This window comes from Pinus tabuliformis, chromosome 9 (assembly GCF_031772625.1).
Source record: "Pinus tabuliformis cultivar Carrire ecotype Pingquan chromosome 9, CPIR1, whole genome shotgun sequence".
Taxonomy (NCBI): Eukaryota; Viridiplantae; Streptophyta; class Pinopsida; order Pinales; family Pinaceae; genus Pinus; species Pinus tabuliformis.
The window spans coordinates 901,974,388-901,988,487 of NC_142307.1; the positions used below are offsets into that span (position 1 = coordinate 901,974,388).

The window sequence follows — 14,100 nt, forward strand, 5'->3', positions numbered from 1 at the left end:
GTAAGGTCTTGGACCTTAATAAATTCAAGGTATATACTCATCTAACTGCTCATCTAATTTCCATGTGATTTCCATGCGAGTGAATTGTTTTGCAGTATTCGGGGTTTATTTATTTTGTGACTCACAATGTTTTCTTTATTTATTTTGGTGACTCGCATAATTTTCTCTATAGTGAAGGACCAAAGTGTTATTGTTGCTTTTCTCTATCTAGGGTTTAGGGTTTTGTCTCTATTACGGCCCAGATCATTAATGGATTTTGTTCATGCTGCAATAAAGGTTAAGATTATGTTCATTTTATTGCATGTTGTAATTGATTTTTTTAATAGAGCTGTGGATAGAGCTATTATCCTCTTCTAGTTTCTGGAACACAGAATGTTTGAGTATACAAGTCATCCATAATGACTCAGACGTTTAGAATATGTCGAGAGGTGTTCGAATATACAGGCCATCCATAATGACTCAGATGCTCAAAAATGCCGTGAAGCGAAAGTTTTCCCAGTCTCCAATGATGTGCTGGAGGGTTGAGAAAATGTGATTGAGCTGCGGAAGTTCTGTCAGCCTACACTGATGCGTTGGAGGCGAAACAATTCCACGTTGAAGAAATGGCGGCGCAGGCAAAACACTTACACAACGAAGAAACGACGACCACTTATCGTCGTATTCCATGACGTCGTGTGCAATGCCACGCGTCAACATTTATTTAGAGGGAGGATGACAAAAATGCAGCGTCGTGATTGCCACGGATGAAAAAGTTTGCGGAGTCCAATTCCACCAAGAAAATACCATAATCATAATCATAATCATAATCATAATCATAATCATAATAATAATAATAATAATAATAATATTATTATTATTATAATAATAGTTTTTTTAAAATATCATTATGGTTATGGTTAGATATTTATCAATAATAATTATTATTCTTATATGTTTATTCATATGAATTTTAATTTTAATGTCAAATTAATTTTATTTTGAATATTAATATTAAAGGCCAGTTTATTAATCTCGATTTAGTTATTTACGGGGTCATCGATTTTTAACAGTTATATGCATCATATGACCAACTGTTATCTGTCACTTTTGGACTCTCCTTTTAACTTTGATGACTTTGCAATTTTAAAGATTCACTCTAGGTGACCGACTATAATGGGTCTTAAATATCTAAGTATAACCTTTAAGGGTTCACTAGTCTCGACATAGCCATTTTCTGGGTAGTGGCCAAGACTGAGTGGTCAAGTACAATTTATGTAATATAAATTGGGAGTGCAAGAGTAGGTCTCTGAAACAGTTAACATAAATAACAAATATCTAAGATGTAGGTACAAGAATAAGGATGTGAATTTGGACAATTTAGAAAATAACTAAATTGAACACCAAACTTTTTCTTTGGCCTTTTTTAGCTCTGTACAAGGATGAAGACATGAAATTGGAAAAATCAGAAGATAATTAAAATCAGAAAAATCAGGATGTCCTCTTCTTCTCATGGTCAATGATTGCAATTTTTTTGAGGGTGCTAAGACAGATTATGTCCACCTTCCTCCATGAAAAAATCATATTCAATTAAGAGGTTCAACTATTTCATTAGCTATGCCAAAAATATAGCCATAACAATAAATGCCAAAGATATTCACCTATGTGCTCTAGCTTACCTCAAACTCAAAGGTGATTGCATCACTTTGCTCAGTAAAATGTTCTTTATTTTGTAAGTTGTCCAGGTAATCCAAGGTTTCCAATCCTTCTACTCGTACTTCACTGTAAACAGACAGGAACATAATGAACTTAAACACATGCAAAAGTAGCAATCTCAAATAGTCTGACTCATATAAGCATTGTTCATAATAACTCCGAACAAAAACTGCCACCAGCCATAATAAAAGACAAAAAATTACATTCCCAATCCTACAACAAGTTACTAAGGCACTCAAGAACTATAACTTTACTTTTTTTGGAGTCCAATTACCTCTGGCTTAGTCTCTACGTTGGGTTATTGATAAAAGCATGGACAAAATCTAATAGGTGACCATAGAATTCAACATTAACAAGTCCACTTTATTGCTTCCATTTCAACCAAGACAACTATAGATATAGCCATTATATTATTCTCTTGTCTAGGGGGAACTATTGTTACAACTGCAACATTTCCAATTGATTTTATCTCATTTCAAACAACCTAGTTATTCCACTGAAATGCATCATGTAAAATTGAAGTAGCTGATGTCATAATCTAATGTTGGAAAACATTGTTGGATTGTTGTTACAAATTTATCAGCATTCCTAGTTCCATTAGGCATTGAAACTTTTAGGAGATAGTTTGCATCACTATATTCCTTCTACTCACCCATTTTTTACAGTCTTCCATGTCTAGTGAACTTGACAACTATGTTTTTGAAGTGGCACATTGTTGACAATATGTTTACAATTGCTTCTTTTTCTCAAGCAGCCAAAAATGACATTGTTGAGAAACACAATAAAGTTCAAGTATTGGCATGTAGTTGATTAAACAACTTGTTGTCATTCATAGTTTAGATTCCACCATTGGGGATCCACTTTACAGGAATCCAAATATCTCCTTTTGAAATCTTGAAAATAAGGGAGTACTAACAAAAAGATCTTTAACCCAAACCAAAACCATTCTATCTCAAGGTCTATTATCATATTATGAAATTAATTTTTTTATTACTTACCATATTTTGAATTCTCTTTTGTACTTCTTGGAGAGTCTAAGCTTCGTTTTGAGTCACGATGTATTCTATAAAATGTATTTGGCAGTCACATTGACTATTTTATCAAAATGTATTTCTTCAACAATGTGTTTCATCAAACTATTCCTTCATGACATGGAAACCTAGGCCATGTGTGAAGCAAAAGACATAAAAAAGTAAATAATTGCATGTACTCCCAAAACTGACCTCCCTTTAGTCAAAATATGATATTGTTAGAGCATACAACTATATTGAGTTTGATAAAAAATGTATAAATCCATATTTGATTGTATGACCACTCTTTTTCATTCATTTAAAGCATAAAGGCAATGAGGGCTTGAATTACTCTTGTAAACGATTGATCTAATATTTAATGAAGGGAAACTTTGCTCCACTGAGAAGAGAAGGTTGAGGTGTAACCCTCCATGTTGTAATCATTGTTCATTTAATGGATATTGTTCTTATTCCATTCCTTGTTCATGGTTACATGTTATATTTTTCTATTTCATAATTGTTGTGAGGGTTCTTTGGAAGGGCCCTACTATTAATTTCTACATTTGAAAAGACCTAGGTGGTTGGCTAGAGCATAGTGTTAATAGCCTAGTCATCCCTCTTCATCACATTTGAACCCTCTTCCACATCCCAATTGGATATGTATTGGTCTTAATAAATTCCAACATCCATCTTATTCTTAAGAAAAATCATAATTGCTTGTTAGTATGAACATGCTACTTTTATCCTACCATAATCATCTTAGCTCCATCGTGCTTAGAGAAATAAAGTTAACATACTTGACTGTCATTTTCTTGCAATTACTTGACTAGCTTTATTATGAAAGAACAATATTAATATCTGTATATGACAAGAAGCTAACCTGCCAGAGTATGAATTCTTCAATGTTAGGTATTGAGCAAGATCCTTTGTAGGATGTGAAATTAGAGAAGCCTCCTTCAAAAACAGTCATGACTTCGTAAATACATTACTTTATCTCATGGAAAAAAATATCTAAAACACTGTAAATTGAGGAATTAAAATATAAAAAAATACAAAATCTGTTAATAGAAACATACATGTATTGGCTGCCAGCCACATTGTGGAATCAAAGAAAAATAAAGAGGGTTCCGAAGATCAGCAGAATAAACCTTAATTTTTTCTCCAGATTTTACCACCTTGCTATAGTGAATAGACAACTCACCTCGAGAAAACTTTTCGAGAACACAAAACTCGGAATTTACTGGAAGAAAGCTAATTAAAGTTAACAAAGTAGTAAGCACGAGTTTCCAGTCCCTTATCGAGTCCAAATGAACATCTTTTCCAATTTCAGTAGCCTTTAGACTCAAGAAACACCATAAACCATTCCTGTGAGTTATTGTATTAGCCTTTTTTGCAGGGGAGTACACAAGTTCCTCTGTTTCCATGAGCGAAGAAACATATATATGGGGCATATTCTCATGCTTTGGAGTATTGTCATGTCTTCCTCTGTAATTCAATACATTGCTCCAAAGATATTCATCCACACCATTTAAACTGCATGGTTTAAATTTCAAAATATATTTTGGACCAAAGTGACCCAAACATGCTGCAGGTAAAGGAGTTACATCTCCTGCCCTTAATATCCCTACATAAAATGAGTGCCTTCCATCTTTGGATATATTTTGTCTTGTCCATACCCATCGCCTTATCCTGACAAAGAGCATGGGACCTTCAGGATCAAATGGAGGTGGCCATTTTAGATGCCGAAAATCAACTGCATATGTCCAACCTTTAGGAGAAGATGAGCTTTTGTTATCAATATGCCAATCACTGGCCCACTCCCAGCTAGGTGGAAATTGAATTTCTAGGAAGTCCTGTATCAACTAAGACAAATGTAAGCATGCACCAACAACAAATTATCATCCTAGTTTTCTCACACAAAAAATTAAATTAAACTTTGAGGTGTCTTTGCCTGTTTAAGTTACATCACTATTTCTGAGCCATTTTCAATAGATAGTTATACATTTGGCCCTTCAATGGGAAATAACAAGTTCTTCAATTAATTGATGAGAAAGGACCACTGTTATACACAATTTTTTTACCGGAAAATACATTCAATTTCTTTCTCAAGAAGTCAAACGCAAGCTTGCAAGTCCAAGACTCAGACACATATCGGCTTAAGAGAAAGTAGTATATGAAAAAGCCTAATATCAAAAACAATATTTTCTAGGGGTTCCCGCCTTGTTCTATAAAAGCATTGGCCTAAAGTAAGTGGAAGAGTTGCCAAGGAGACAATGGAAAACCTTCCTAAGTACCCCTAGGGTTAAACTTTGTTAAAATACTTTTTAACATTTGAAGTCTCATTGAAAAGCATATTAAAATATACTTTTAATTTTACAACATAAACTATCGTTACAAGTTGCACAAATAAAATTTGTAGTGGAGATCTAACTCAAAGCGACAAAAAGTGGATATCAACTTGGAATATTAAACCAACATCTCACAATCAAGGCATCATAAATCAAGAACAACTCAAGAGGACCAATCCTCCAAAAATAACCAGTAAAGTAGTGATATTAGAAAATGGATCTATAGTAAAAGGATGTATGCATTATCATTCATTGGCCTCGAAAGGTAACTAGGGCCTCTCAAGCTCACAAAGGGTCATATATATTGCAAATGTACAAACAATGTTGAAATATTCATGGAATATTAGTGAAACAGAAAATAATATGATAAAATCGTCAACTCTTCTAAAAGGAGTGCCATTATTGAGCAATATTACTTCAAAAAACATTTCAATGTTGGGGACTCCTCAAATTCTAATCTCCCATCTCACTACTCTCAAGCTTCCAGTATCCAAATTGAAATAAATGTGTGTAGAGCGAAAAATATTGTTCAAATAATTTGACAGTTGGGAGGCCAATCACATCCTCAAAACAAACGATACATAGACTCAAATGGCCAATCAAGAAATTCAAGCTACCCATTAATTGAACTTTAATTGGATTTGATAATAAAATTAAGAAAAAGAAAATGCAATATTGCATTGGCCCTAACTTCCCAACAAACCACCCAACGATAGTTAGAAATTGTCCTCCAAGTTCTAGAAATATATAGAGATTAGATAAAGGAGGAGCATAGAGAAAAGATAATAGGGAGTCAAATATAGAGAATGGGTAGAGAATGAAGGTTTCTATCACATGAGGATGAAAACCAAAACCATGATCTTTCTACCAAAACTAGGATACATTACATAATGTTTCATCTATACTTAACATCTTTAAGCTATTTTTATTATCCTTCTCTCAATTTATACTCGAAAGAAAATCAAACCACTAAATGCCTTGTCTACTTATATGATGAGCCCAAAAGCGATACAACTACCCTGTCCTCCAACTCCAAATAAGGCATCTCACCAAATCACAACCTTCTCTACTCACGTCCATGTTCCATCTAAACAAGCTGACTATCATCCAAACACTTTTGAAGATAAACAAAAAGAGACCTGGAACAAGTGGGAAGAAGAAAGACTACCAATACCTTGCCAACATGCTACACTAAACCAAATCGTTGTTGTAATAACCCCTAAAAGGGCATTCCCCTCCAAATGATTTCATATCAAGGATACACTTCCAACTTCCAAGTAGCCAAATCAATCAAACCAAGCGTTCTCTCATTCTTGGGCAATTGAACCTCTCTCCACCATACTTTGACCAGAAATAGGAATTTGAGATCTATTCCAAAGACCAACATTGTGCTTAACCAGGAAAACTAATGTGAAACATAATACATCCTCCCGACCACTGTTAATTACTAAGAAATTAGATCCTTATGTTGTTGGACATGATGCTTAGCTTGAAATTGTTGCAAACACCAATCCTACATAGCAATAATTGAAAGCCTCACTCCAAATAAATCCAAGATGCAAGAACGTAATTCTTATACCCCTTTGATATAATAATAGCTCCATGCATGACATGATTCAATTAACACTCGTTATTCACCTTTATTTCAAATCACAACATGTTTTTTCAAATATGAATCAGATTCCGTAATTGATTATGCATAAATTGTTGCATGCATATCTTTGTTGCATTCAAGGCATATTCCACTCTTAAACTATTTTCCTTCAACTTTGTCTCTGTTTGTGCTCCAACCTATCAACAATTATGAACACTATCATATACCCTCCATTCTTACTTTAGACAAATATACATTGAAATGTAGTCACCAACATCCATCAACTAGATTCAGATTGTTATAATGCCAATAATAGGGAATTTTTAAAAATAGCTACCATTAATTCAACCATGCCAAACTTTACCTGGATAACAACAACTCCACCAGAAATCCTCACAATTCTTTCATTCAATTTTTCTTTTTCATATTCTTGTTCTACAACCTACAAATAAAATGAGAATGATATCATAATATCATTGGTGAAAACATTTAATAAAATAGGTTGATAGGGAAGTTAAATATCAAGTCAAACATATTATGATATTAAAGAAACCTTAAGTTATTTAAATTTAATGTCTGTAATTATTGTTTAATGTTCCTTCAGAGGCACATATATTCAAATTATAAACCGTGCATCAAAATTGTTACTTTCTACACTCCTGTCTTGACAACTCACAAGTCAAATTTGATATTAATGAGGATATCTCTCCCCATAAGGTGGTGGCCACTTTACAATATATGGTGGCTATAGAGAGAAAACAAGACAATAATTTCAAGCCTCCATTTGGATAAAGCAACCTATTTTTAAGATATAGAGAAATAACACACCTCAATCAAGCTTTTAATTTGAGATACTATTTTATTAACAACTTCCTGAGTGCTCCCATCACCAACTATCATTGTTGAATCCTTGGTAAGTACCCAGTACCCAAAACCTTACTTCCAACTTTATCCAAGGGCAAATCCAACTTCGTCCCTGATGATAGTGCCTGCACAACAAAGGAATAAACAAAACAATATCTACATAAGATATTAGAAACCCATTACTATGGACACATTCGAGATATTTTATTCTCAATACCTCTCACTCAGTGAGAATTTATCCTATTAACATGAAAAGTTGAACTTGTATAGCAAACCCATTACCAAATAAAGATTGTTTCCACGACAAATGATATAAGACTGCTTATATACACATCGATATTTGTACTTAATCTCTTAGTGCATGTAAGTCCTTAATGTATCTAAAATTGAAAAATACCTCCTGTAAATATAGCAATGTCATCCAAATATTGGATTTTCTACTCTCCAAATCTAGGAGCTTTCAAAGTGCCAACCTTCAATGCACCACAAAGCTTGTTCACAACAAGAGTAGCCAAGGCTTCTTGTTCAATGTCCTCAACAATGATCAAGATAGGATACCCCCCACGGATGGCCTCTTCCAATATTGTGATCAAGTCTCTTGCAATTGTGATCTTTTTGTCAACCAATAATAGCTTCAAACTATAAGAAAATATAAATATGCAAGTTTATTTCCAATTTCCAAATTCCTGACGAGTGAATTTTAAAAATCAAGCACAAATAAATAGAAATTTAGAAACCTTCTTCCCATGCTTAGTAATGGTCATATTTCTTTCTGATCATTATTCTAAATCCAATATTGTACAAATTCAAGAAATAACAAATTTTTATAAGGTGAAAATATTAAAATTTCGTACAAAACCGACACCAACCCAATGAACCAGGAGGATGTGCCATGAATATATGATAGATGGAGCTAATTGGGAAACAATTCCACAAGTCAGATGAGAGTTTATTCTTAAAATGTTACGCATGATTTCTATCCATTCTCTTTTCATTACAAGGAGCACTAACAAATAGAAACACAACAAAAAAATCAAGACACTTTCAATTCACATCAATTACCTTGCAATTTTCATACTCCATAGACATCTTCTCATTGCCTGTCAAAAAGTACATAGAAATATATCCACGATCAAATTTCATTCCCTCAACGACATATTGATTTTTTTATGCACTTTTCCCCTCTTCAAGTGTCACAACACCTTTCCTTCCAAATTTACTCATAGCCTCTGTTATCATGTTTCCTATTTCATAATTATTACCATCACTTACTATAGAAACATCTGCCAATTCACTATATTCAACCTGGAGAATAATGCCAATTACAAGGTCTTAAGTTTTAACATGTACACTCCCTTACAGATAACATTTGTCCTAGATGTTTCACAAGTGACTCCTCAACATTCTACCCTAGAGTCTTCAAGAAAATCTAGTTGATAGTTTTGGATCAACTATTCCCCTAATGAGAGTACACCTCAACCATAGACTAAGTCAAGAAGAAACAAGACCAGAAAGAGAAAACTGACTCAAATTGTGAGCATTTACCTCCTTTGACAAATTTTTGAGTTCAAAAACAAGATCCTTTACTGTCTTGTCAATGCCCCTAGTAATTTGAATAGGATTTTCTCCAGCTGCAACAACCTAAACAAGATTATGATTCAGATTCTTATTCACAAATCTTAAAAATACCAACAAGATTTATCTGTTGGGTTTTTTCCGAACTAGCTCATACTAATTGACAACACGATCACAATATCATCTTCAACAAGGCTATTTTCCCACTCATATACTATCTTGATCCTACTGAAGCATTGAAAATTCAGAAAATAAATAAATAAACAACAGCCACCATAAGGACCTATAAAAATGAATAAATACTTAAGCCAGTACTAGGGACAAATAAATTACCTTTACACCTTCAGCTATTAAACCTTTCACAAGTAAAATAGATGTGGTAGTTCAATCACCAGCTGAATCATTTGTCTTTGTTGCATCCTGTCTTACCAACTTGGCCAAAATATTTTCAACCGGGTCCTCTAATTCAACCTTTTAGAAGAACAGTACAACATTGAAATGCATTAACTAGACTGGGATTAACAATTTACCTTGACTCATCAACATCTGACACACAAGTCTTTGTTTTCAACTGTTTAAAGCTTGATTCATCACTATATTGTGGTTATCCATAGACCAGGTAGATCATCAAAAGAGAAATATGCTATACCCTGTGAGAATTTTTCCTCCCAGGTATAAGATAGTAAGACATTTAGGAAAGGAAAACTAATATGGATAGAAAAATTACAACTCACATCTACAATTTACATCCTTAACTATTGTCACATCATCATTGAAAATCTTCGGAGAACCGTACTTGCTCTCCAAAACAACATTTCTTCCCTTTGGTCCAAGGGTGACTCTGACAAGATCATCAAGCTTGTTGACACCTACCTGCAAGGAAATTTGAAAATATTTTTAGTAGATGAAAAATAAAATGATGGAATATAAGTCATACCAAACCTACATACAAACCACACATTAAAATAAAATGTATATGGACAAAGAAAGATACACCACAATAAAGTTTTATGTGAAAAGAACCTTCCTTTAGATGGACTTTTTTTCTCTGACCTACAATTTTTTTGTTGCTGACCCATAAAATACCTTCTTCAATTAAAAACACTAAACTAAACTTTCAACCATAACATGAATAAACTCATAGTATCATAGTACTAAACGCTTGGCATTTCAGGGTAGAAACTCTCTTTCTAATCAAAATCAATACAGGGCCCCAGTTAAATAAAGCATTGCTCAATCAATCAATCATAAGAAGAGTCTGTATAATATAATTTAGATTCAAGAGAACCCACAAGCAAAAAACCTGTAGTAGGAAATCTGGTAATACTTCAACAAGAGCCTAAATAAAAAAAACTAGCGTTGCTTCTATAATTTGTCTCCTAACTTCCAGCTTGTACATGCCCTTGTAACTAATCTAATCTACAAAAATTGTTGGCAGTGAGGGATGGCATCATCAACATACTAATAGTCCTCCAAACAATTTGATTTTCCTACTTGTTCACACTGCTATACTGCATCTATTACCTATGTAAATATCACTTATTTGAAGTTGTAAAGAATTTGAACCTCCCTTGACACAAAAATTACAATCCCAAATGAATAAAATTTACCAAGAGAGAATCTCAGATGATTCCATCAATCCTAACTATTATTACCTTATACTCCAGAGACACATTAAGTTTGTATTTAGTAAAAGCACAAATTTATAAGACATCTCCATACAAGTACACAACTATACTTGTAGTAAAATTACAAAGACAACAATATTCATTTATCTATGAGAAAAAAAACATCAGGAAATGGAAATATCAAAAATGTTTACACCAAATAACAAAGGCTACCTTCTCTGATGGAAGATATATTCCTAAATGACCACGTGAAATGACAATACCATCGGCCTCTCGCAAGATCTCATCAAAGTGTTCTAAACCCTGCAACATAAGTTGTATGTATATTAAGATTCAAATAAGAAACTGCTTCTTGTGCAATGCGCGTATCTAAGATGGATTAAACATGGAAAGAAGAGATTAAAAATTGGAGACTTCATTCAGTGATACACCATATACCTCTATAGTGTCGATCTTAGCAAATATCTGTCTGATGAAGATTCCCAAGCCCATTAAGATAAGCACGGGTCTATAGAAGACAAAAGGAGGAAACATGTTTTATATCAATGCAAAGTTAGCATCAGGCAAACAAATTTCTAGGTGTCCCCTAATATATCTAATACAATATGTTAATCTATGGTTTAACTGTCAATATAAAATCCTTTGAAGATGTAGCACTCACTATTTGAGGTTATTCAATTATAAGGGGCTAGTCGCATGTCACAGAAATAAAATAAACAATTTTACATCGTCATTTACTAATGAAGCCAGCAAAGTAAAAATTGTCACCTCATGAAATCATTGTCAATTCAGAATGATTTCAAAGGTACACGTGATAATGCCTTCATATTTGATGTTTAATATAATGCATCTACTTGAAATTTGTCAAAGAATAAGAAAAAACAGGCACCATAGAAACAGATCAGCCTACAAATTTAAAGGCATAAAATAACATTATGAATTTGGTTCTAGAAAAAGAACTTAAATATAATTTTTTAAATTTGAGATCCATCATAGTAGCTAGAAGCAATGACACAAAGCTCAGAACATGAGAGAATGAACTTTATGTCATCTTTCTTATTTGTATAATGTCTTCTGCATGTCGTGTGTATGACAAAGAAAGAAAGTCAATGTTGTTGCAAACTCCCCAAGTTGCAATAACCTACAAACTACAAACAACAACAATATATAAAGTACAAACCTTATCAGAATCAAATCACAAGATGAATAATAAACCTTAACACAAAAATAGACTAGTGCCTGGCATTTTGTAAGGCTACATTAAATCCACCAGATCAAAGCTTGCACTATCTAGTAATCAAAGGCATTTTGAAGAGCGAAGATTACCACAATAAATAGTAAATGCACAAATTAGTTTATTTGTCACTTTAAATTCATCTTAGTTATAGACTAAGTCACATAGTTTGGGTTCAACAATGGTTAAGTTTGATTCGGGTTCAAATTTTCTGATATATATATATATATATATATATAGATATGTATATATATATATATATATATATATATATATATATATATATATATAGATATGTATATATATATATATATATAGATATGTATATATATATATATATATATAGATAGATAGATAGATAGATAGATATGTATATATATAGATATGTATATAGAAGTAGCATTTGAACTTCTTGACACTATTACAAAATTTCTATAAAAGTACATCCTAATCATTATCCAAAGAAACCGTCACATACATGATTTATGGATGGGAGTCTCCCACTTGCTTGAATGTCCACCTTAATATTTCCAACATCTCTTGGATTCGAGATGCTTACATTGCTTGAATCTTCATTCCCATTGCTGATACCTCAAGGGTCTTCTGGTACATCAGTGTCAATGATTGACTCTCATTGTTCTTGATTTTAGGATTCGGTTCTTTTCATGGGTTCAAAAGTGGGAGTGCTATTTCATTAGCATGTAATCTAGTTTTGTTCCATTAGAACTACTCGTTCAACATCTAATTTGGTCTCTTCTTACAGAAAATTCTTGGTATGGTCTTATGAAATTTCCTTAAAGTTGTTGTCGATTTGTAAGAAACTTTCATGCAGTCACTTGGAAATTATTTTTCAGTTTCTAGTAGTGATACCTTTTTTATATAGATTTATTTACATTTTGAGTGAGGTGGGAAGATATTTCAATATCTGGTGCTTGTGTATAAAAGATTGTTTATGTGCAATAATGGTGAATCAAATCTAGATGGCCAATTGGATGCAATTGAAAACATGAACACTAGAGGTAAAATATTGAAATTAAAATGTATGCAACCTCAAGCTTTGTGACTACACTTTAGTTTGGAAACCTTGAAGGTGCATATCAGGCTCACCTGGCAACCTTGGGGTGAATATCAGATTTGGGTTCATATTTTTCTATTATAGTATTAATTTAGTCATCTTTTCTCTATTTTTGCGAAATAAGAGTGCAAGTATATTAACCTGTCTTGTTTAAGATGAGGATGGTGGATGAATTTATCTTAGGATGTGTTTTTCGTGATGCTATAGATTTTTCCAAAAGCCTTAATAGCTAATTAGTGTGTTAGTTACAGGTGCTTTTTGTTACTTTGGCATTCATGTTTGTGAAATAATAGCTAATATGAATATATTGTAATTCTTTATTCAGAATAAGGGAAAATGGTCTATGTTATGGGTAGTATGACAGCAGTTTCCACTTTTGCCTCCTTGGGTAACATTGGAAAGGAGAGGAAGTTGGGTGCAATATCTGCAAAAATGTCAGGCAATTGTCTTCTCTTGTTACTTTTTCACCCATCTCCTTTAATTTCTTAAGCAGAAGGAAAACCACGAGATTACGTAGCAGAGAGAAAGTAGTCAATCCAAGAGCTATGGAAAAGGAGTTGTACTTTAACCAAGATGGGTCAGCGACAAAAAAATTGTAGCCCAAAGGAAAAAAGTCCATCTAAAGGAAGGTTCTTTATAGCTTCAAATAAGTGATATTTTCTTAGGTAATACATGTAGTATAACAGTGTGAACAAGTAGGAAAATCAATTTTTTTGGAGGACTATTAATAGGTTGTTGATGCCATCCCTCACTGCCAACAATTTTTGTAGAACAGATTAGTTACAAGGGAATCTGCAAGTTGGAAGTTAGGAGACAACTTATAGAAGCAGTGCTAGTCTTTTTATTTAGGCTCTCATTGAAGTATTACTAGCTTTCCTATTACAAGTTTTCTTCTTGTGAGTTCTCTTTAATATGGATTATATTATACAGGCTCTTCTTATGAATTGACAGATTGAGCAATGTTTTATTTAACTGGGGCCCTGTACTGATTTTGATTAGCAAGAGAGTTTCTACCCTGAAATGCCAAGCCTTTAGTACTATGAGACTATGAATTTATTCATGTTATGGTTGAAAGCTTAG

At 33.1% G+C, this 14,100-nt stretch overlaps 1 pseudogene; it reads right to left on the bottom strand.

Annotated features, from left to right (window-relative positions):
• Positions 1 to 6,715: 6,715 nt before the first annotated feature.
• On the bottom strand, positions 6,716 to 11,203 carry LOC149151683 (ruBisCO large subunit-binding protein subunit beta, chloroplastic-like; annotated as a pseudogene).
• Positions 11,204 to 14,100: the final 2,897 nt, after the last annotated feature.